This window comes from Suncus etruscus, chromosome 8 (assembly GCF_024139225.1).
Source record: "Suncus etruscus isolate mSunEtr1 chromosome 8, mSunEtr1.pri.cur, whole genome shotgun sequence".
NCBI lineage: Eukaryota > Metazoa > Chordata > Mammalia > Eulipotyphla > Soricidae > Suncus > Suncus etruscus.
Window position 1 is genome coordinate 62,076,763 of NC_064855.1, and position 7,036 is coordinate 62,083,798.

Here is a 7,036-nt window from a genome sequence, read left to right on the forward strand (position 1 = left end):
TTCGGTTCCTGAAACACACCTGACAGTGACTTACACCTGGATCTGTGCTCAGGGATCACTCCTGGTGGGGCACAAGGGACCTATGTGGTGCCAAGGATCAAACCAGGGTTGTGCCCTAAGTATCCACATGCAAGGCAAAATGCCTGACCACCTGCACTATCTCCCAGTCCTCTTTCTCAAAATTTTTTTTTGGGTCACACCCGGCAGCACTCAGGGGTTACTCCTGGCTCTGCACTCAGAAATTGCTCCTGGCAGGTTCGGGGGACCTGGGATTCGAACCACCGTCCTTCTGCATGAAAGGCAAAAGCCTTACCTCCATGCTATCTTTCTGGCCCTCTCTTTTTTAATTTTAACTTCCAGACAGTGGGTGTCTATCACTGTGACTTTGCTGCTCATACTTGGACATTTTCCAGTTCACTTGTACTTGAAACCTAATAAGCAAACTATACATGGTGGGAGGTACCAGGATTCCTGAGAGTCCCAGGCAACCGAAATAGCAGTTCAATTTAAAGGCCTGTATCCAGGTTTCCCACAGTACTCAGGGCACCCAGGTTGCACCCCACAATACTTGAGGGACCAACTTGAGTTGCTAGGGATAGAACGTGAGTAGGGGGATGCTAAACATGTGCCCTAATCACTGTCCTATCTTCCAGACAGTGTCATATTTCTTAAAACAATTGATAAGGTTCTTCTCTTATATTTCAAAATCCTCTTCCTAATTTTACATTTTACACCTATAGACTTCTGGTTGTCATCTATACTGCACTTGTGGCTTTAGGGACTGCTTTTTCAGCTGAAACTCAGGAGATCACCATACCAATGACTACTTATTCCAAATATATAATCTCACAGAATCTTGCACTCTCTATTCACAGATCTTTCTGTTATATTCCTAAATAACTTGAGCCTTGTCTCTACAGAAGCAATATGACTATTTTTTATGTAACTTCTAGTATTCATCTCAAGAGAGTCATTATCTCCTATCTGGAGACTTGGCAACAGTCTGAATTAATCAGATTCACAGAATTCTAGAAAACTTTGTCTCTAGGCCTCTAAGTCTCTGAGAAACCATATTTATGAGATCTTCAAAATAATCATCCAGCCTTTGTACCAATTACATTTTTCTAATTTCCACATTATTGGTGCTCCAGCATCTCATTTCTGACTAAAGAAACTGCTTTGTCCAGAGCTAATTACTAGGGGCAGCAACACTGACTGAGCCTTGGAGCTTGCTTTCATTTGAAAACCAAACCACTGTGTGGTGAAGATTCTCCTAGTTACCTCCAGGAAGGTATTGGCTCAGGAAAACTATACCCCAGAAGCACTACCTTCTTTTTCTTCTTCCTCTTCCTCCTCCTCCTTCATTTTGTTTTTTTGGGCCACACCTGGAAGTCTTCAGGATTTACTCCTGGCTCTGCACTCAGGAATCACTCCTGGGGAGCTCAGAGACCATTTAGGTGCGTGGAATCAAACTCTGTTTGGCCGTGTGCAAGGCAAGTGCCCTTCCCTATCCTATCACTCCAGACCCTCATGAACAAATTCTTTTTTTTGGGGGGGGGTCACACCAGGCAGCGCTCAGGGGTTACTCCTGGCTCTACGCTCAGAAATCGCTCCTGGCAGGTTCGGAATTTGAACCACCTTCCTTCTGCATGCAAGGCAAACGCCTTACCTCCATGCTATCTCTCCGGCCCCAGTAAATTCTAATTATGCTTAATCTGTTTTACCCTGGGCAAGCACAATTAAATGGCCCTGTTTCTTCTCCCTGCACACCTACTCTGGCATTTACTGGATGGCACGGTCTAGCTTCTTTTGGGAATTGCAATAAGCAGTCTTCACAGAGGTGATTGCTCTCCTGTTCCATTGGCTTCCACACCTGAATAATGTCTACTTGAAAACAACTGTGGGGAAGGGCCGGAACGATAGCACATCAATAAGGCGTTTGCCTTTTACTTGGCTGACACAGGACAGACCTTGATTCAAACCCCGGCATTTCATATGGTCCCCCTAAGCCTGCCAGGAGTAACCCCTGAGTGCTGTCAGGTGTGACCCAAAAACAAAAACAAAAACAAAAAAAAAAAAGAAAGAAAGAAAAGAAAAGAAAAGAAAAGAAAAGAAAAGAAAAGAAAAGAAAAGAAAAACCAGCTGTGGGAAAATTTGGAGACCAGGGGTACATTTTCTTTGGCATGTAACACTTATAGCAGTGAACTGCAATGGGAATTTTCCCCCAGATTTTTAATATGGGCTACACCCAGAGGAGTGGGTATGAAGTAGACCCTCTTTTTCATTTTAAACTGAAACCTCTTTCCCTGTACCTTACAATAGTTCTGCATCCAAGCCAACAGAGAATAAAACACACCTTTTTCAAGTGAAAAAGCATCAGTTATCTGAAACACATCTCTGATGGTTTTGCAGAAAATATATTTGTGACAGTCACACATATTTTCTTAAAACTTTATTTCTCACCTCATCCCTGAAATGATAAGTTTTTCACAAGTCAATTTGGCATCAATGGCTGAGTAAAATATCTTCTAATACTCCCAGTATCTTCAAGGAGACTGTTGCTATGAAACAAACTGCATTTCATAATTACGATCTGCTTAAGCTTTTTAGACTCTTTAGGTATGGAGGTAAAAGTTGCCATTTTCTGGCACAGATACTTTCCCCCCCAGAGTTAGTCTCTCATCAATTCTCCCTAAATTACATACTTATTGTTTAAAAAAAAAAAGATCTGCGAGGGGGCAGATGCTAGTGCAGTGAGGTTCCATTCCTTGAGTACGGCTCTCCCCTACCTCCAGGTGCATCCCTGGAGGCCCCAGACTGCCTGGAACCCCCAGCACTACAGGGCTCAAGCAGCGCCATACCTTCAGGCCAATGCACTGAAGCACTGAGAACCATCAGTGGGGTCCACAGATCTCCTGAGAACCAAGTGAGAGTTCCCTCACTCTTTTTTTTTTTTTTTTTTGGTCACACCTGGCAGCACTCAGGGATTACTCCTGGCTCCACACTCAGAAATCACTCCTGGCAGGCTCGGGGGACCATATGGGATGCTGGGATTCGAACCAATGACCTTCTGCATGAAAGGCAAATGCCTTACCTCCATGCTATCTCTCCGGCCCTTCCCTCACTCTTAATTATCAATTAAATATAAAATCTTATAAAATCTAGAATCTCATATACAATGCAACACACCTTGAAGTTTGTCATCTCATATTCATTTCTCTAAGGATCTTTTATTGTTGTTTAACGAACACACACACATACAATTTGCTTTCTTCACAATTTTCTTTTTCTTTTTTTAGTTTCTGGTGGCACTCACGAGTTACTTCTGGCTCTGCATTCAGGAATCTCTCCTGGCAGGCTCAAAGGACCATATGGGATGCTGGGAATTGAACCCGGGTTGGCCACGTGCTATCACTCCGGCCTCCAACAATTTGCTTTTTTAACTTACCAGCATGCATTGAATATTTTAGAGCCATACTTGTAAATCAACCACAATTAGCAGAGCTTCATGAAGGCAGGGCTTATACTTAAGAATTTATGAAACACAACACATAGGCTATTCACTGTTACATGATTATACTGTAATAATTCCTAATTAATTATAGATTACAAATTTCATGCAATAATGGGAATTTAAAATATTTTTTCTCTTTTCTTTTTTTTTTTTTTTGGGTCACACCGGCAGCATTAAGGGGTTACTCCTGGCTTTAGGCTCAGAAATCACTCTAGGCAGGCTTGGGGAACCATATGGAATGCCGGGATTCGAACCACCGTCTGCTTGGGGAACCATATAGAATGCCAGGATTCGAACCACCATCCTTCTGTATCCAAGGCAAACGCCCTACCTCCATGTTATCTCTCCGGCTCTGGGAATTTTATATTTTCTATAAAATTTTTGACTGTTCCATAGTTACTTTACATTATGATAGTTAACATTGTTTATTGCCATTACTTCAATAATCTGTCATAATTTTAATGGGGTGGATATCTGCAGAAGTGCTCAGGGACCCCAGAGCCACTCAGAGTGATACTCATCCAGATGTGGGGCCTAATAATTTGGTGAAAAGGGCCCAAAGGGCCACCAGGTGATCACAGGCTACAAGTCATTACTGTGGGGAGAAGAGAGGTACATGCAGTACAGAAATCAAACTTGGAAGCTCAAGAATATACTACAGTCCTTTGAGCTCTTTCCCAGATCTCAATTACCACGTGCTTAAAGTCTTAATTAAAATCACTCCATTTTATATCTTTTTTTTTTTTTTTTGGTTCTTGAGTCACACCTGGCGGCGCTCAGGGGTCACTCCTTGCTCTGTGCACAGAAATCGCCCTTGGCAGGCTTGGGGTACCATATGGGATGCCAGGATTCGAACTACTGTCCATCCTGGATCCAAGGCAAATGCCCTACTGCTGTGCTATCTCTCCGGCCCCTATTTTATATCATTCTTAATCTTTTTGTTTGTTTGTTTTTTGGGGGTCACACCTGGCAGTGCTCAGGGGTTACTTCTGACTCTACACTCAGAAATTGCTAACCATATGGGATGCTGGGATTCGAACTACCATCCTTCTGAATGCAAGGCAAATGCCCTACCTCCATGCTATCTCTCCAGCCCCATGTCATTCTTATTCTATCATGTTTTGTATTCCATATTGAAAACATAATAAGTAATCTTAAATGATGAGTCAAAGGCAGTTTAAAAGCCAATTTTATTTCAGTTTTTAACAGTTTGATGATTCTCCTTGTTTTACATATTGAACACTGAAAACTCCTAATAATGTTAAAGTCACCAAATGACAAGAAAATAAACCATTAATTTTTAGCTTGAGTATTGGAAAACTATAGTAATGTTGACAAAGACTTTTACAAAATATAAATCAAGATAGTAGACATTGTCTTCACTGAAGAATCAATCAGATCTTAGTGTATTTTTATGTCCCATTTCTATCTGTATTTAGCTATCTTAAACAATTAAGGTATGGATATAGATATACTCTTTTTTTAAAAAAAATTCTATTGGTTTTACGAAAGATTTTGTTTTTATTTTATTTTTTGGCTTTGGGGTCACACTGGTGGCATTCAGGAATTACTCCTTGCTCTGCGCTCAGAAAGCACTCCTGACCATATGAGATACCAGCTGCACGCAAGGCAAACACCTACCTGCTGTGCTATCACTCCAATCGAAAGACTTCATTTAAAAATTTCCCCTAGTGCAATAAAATTTTTTTTGGGGGGGCCCCACACCTGGTGACGCTCAGGAGCTACTCCTGGCTTGAGGTACCATATAAGACGCTGGGGTTAGCGCATGTAAAGCAAACGCCCTTTCGCTTGCGCCACCACACTTCAGAACAGCAAATATCTACAGAAAAGTAAGACAGTATTGGTTCCCACATATCTCCTCTCCATTTTTGTTAAAATTTTACATTATACCTTTTAATAGGTGAAAGTCAATTCTTTTTACTAGAGTCTTTATTTCTTTATTTTATATTTCTTTAGTTTTTACCTGCTCTTTATCGATTTCAGAATTCCAACCAACCTTCATTTACTTGGTCCTGTCCCTTAGATGCTACTTGAATGTGAGAATTTAGCTTTACTAGTTTTTGATGATCTTGCAAGTATCATCAATTTTATAGTATGCCACTCTACTGGAATCTGGTGCAATTCTTAAGAGGAAAGTTAGGAGTTAGGGGAAGATCAGTTTGGTATAATTCTCAGTTTAGAAACACAGATTATAGGTTGGAGTGATAGCACAGCGGTGGGGCATTTGCCTTGTATGCAGCCACCCTAGAACGAACCCTGCTTCAATTCCCGGCATCACATATGGTTCCCCGAGCCTGCCAAGGAGTGATTTCTGAATGCAGAGCCAGGAGTAATCGGAGTGATGCCAGGTGTGACCCAAACCCCCCCCCCCAAAGAAAAAAGAAACAGACTGAAAACAATGTGTGTGATTCTTGCCTTGAGTCACTCTTAACTCCTATTTTACATAAATAGATAAGACAGGCTTCAGAAAGAATATGATAACCAAAGAAAAGGTTGACTTTTTAAAAAAGTAAGAGGTAGAAACATTATAAAAACTTTGCTTTGGTTTCTGTCTTAACCCCCCCTCCCCCCCACACACACAACAGGCTGTGCTCAAGACTTAATTCAGAGATCATTCCGGGCAGGCTCAGGGAACCATTTACAGTGCTGAGGATTGAAGCTAGGTGGACTGCATGTATGGCAAGCCCCCTACTCTGCTATTTGCTATCTTCAGTCTACTTTCCAAGCAAGTATAGCTCTCTAAGAATTAAAATTATAACGTAAAACCAAAACAGTTTAAATGATATAATAGTTCAATTATATATATTTATAAATAAAATCTGGGGTTTATATTAATGTTACTTAGGTATATATTTTCAAACTGTCTTACCAAATATACAATATATATGATGCAGTAAAAAAGGTAGGTCAAAATGTCTTATCTTAAATATCCTATAGGTCTGTAATAGTCAAATCAGTCAAATAATTCTTGACTAATCCTCTCTTAAACAGTGGTTCTCAAACTTTACAAACTTTACAGTGTATTACAATCACCTACAGGGCCTATTCAGATTCCTGAAAGCTTTCCTGAGCAGTTTCAGAACCTGAGAATGTTCACTTTGAACGTGTTCCTAAGTGATACTGCTGCTGGTCTGACAACACCACTAGGAAAACAAATGCTTCTTCTACATTAGCAACGAAGCTGCAATTATTAAGGTTCTATGATATTTGGGTACTTTACATGTGTCACCTTATTTGACTAATTGTAGAGAACTTAATAAGTATGAGTTTCCCTTCTATATTTATAAAAGTAACCTGGGTGGAGAAACTGAAGAGATAATAGGATCAAGTGGTAAACTTAAAATTCAGCTTCCTGGGGCCATGGCAGTGGCACAAGCATTAGGGCATTTGCCTTGTACATACTAACCTAAGATGGACCACAGTTCAAACCCCCGGCGTCCATATGATCCCCAAGCCAGGAGCGATTTCTGAGCACAGAGCCAGGAGTAACCCCTGAGCATC

The 7,036-nt window shown here is 40.9% G+C and overlaps 1 protein-coding gene across 1 annotated transcript in view; it reads right to left on the bottom strand.

Annotated features, from left to right (window-relative positions):
• EBPL (EBP like) overlaps positions 1-7,036 on the bottom strand; it is a 550,113-nt gene that overhangs the window by 307,105 nt on the left and 235,972 nt on the right. The window lies entirely within an intron of this gene.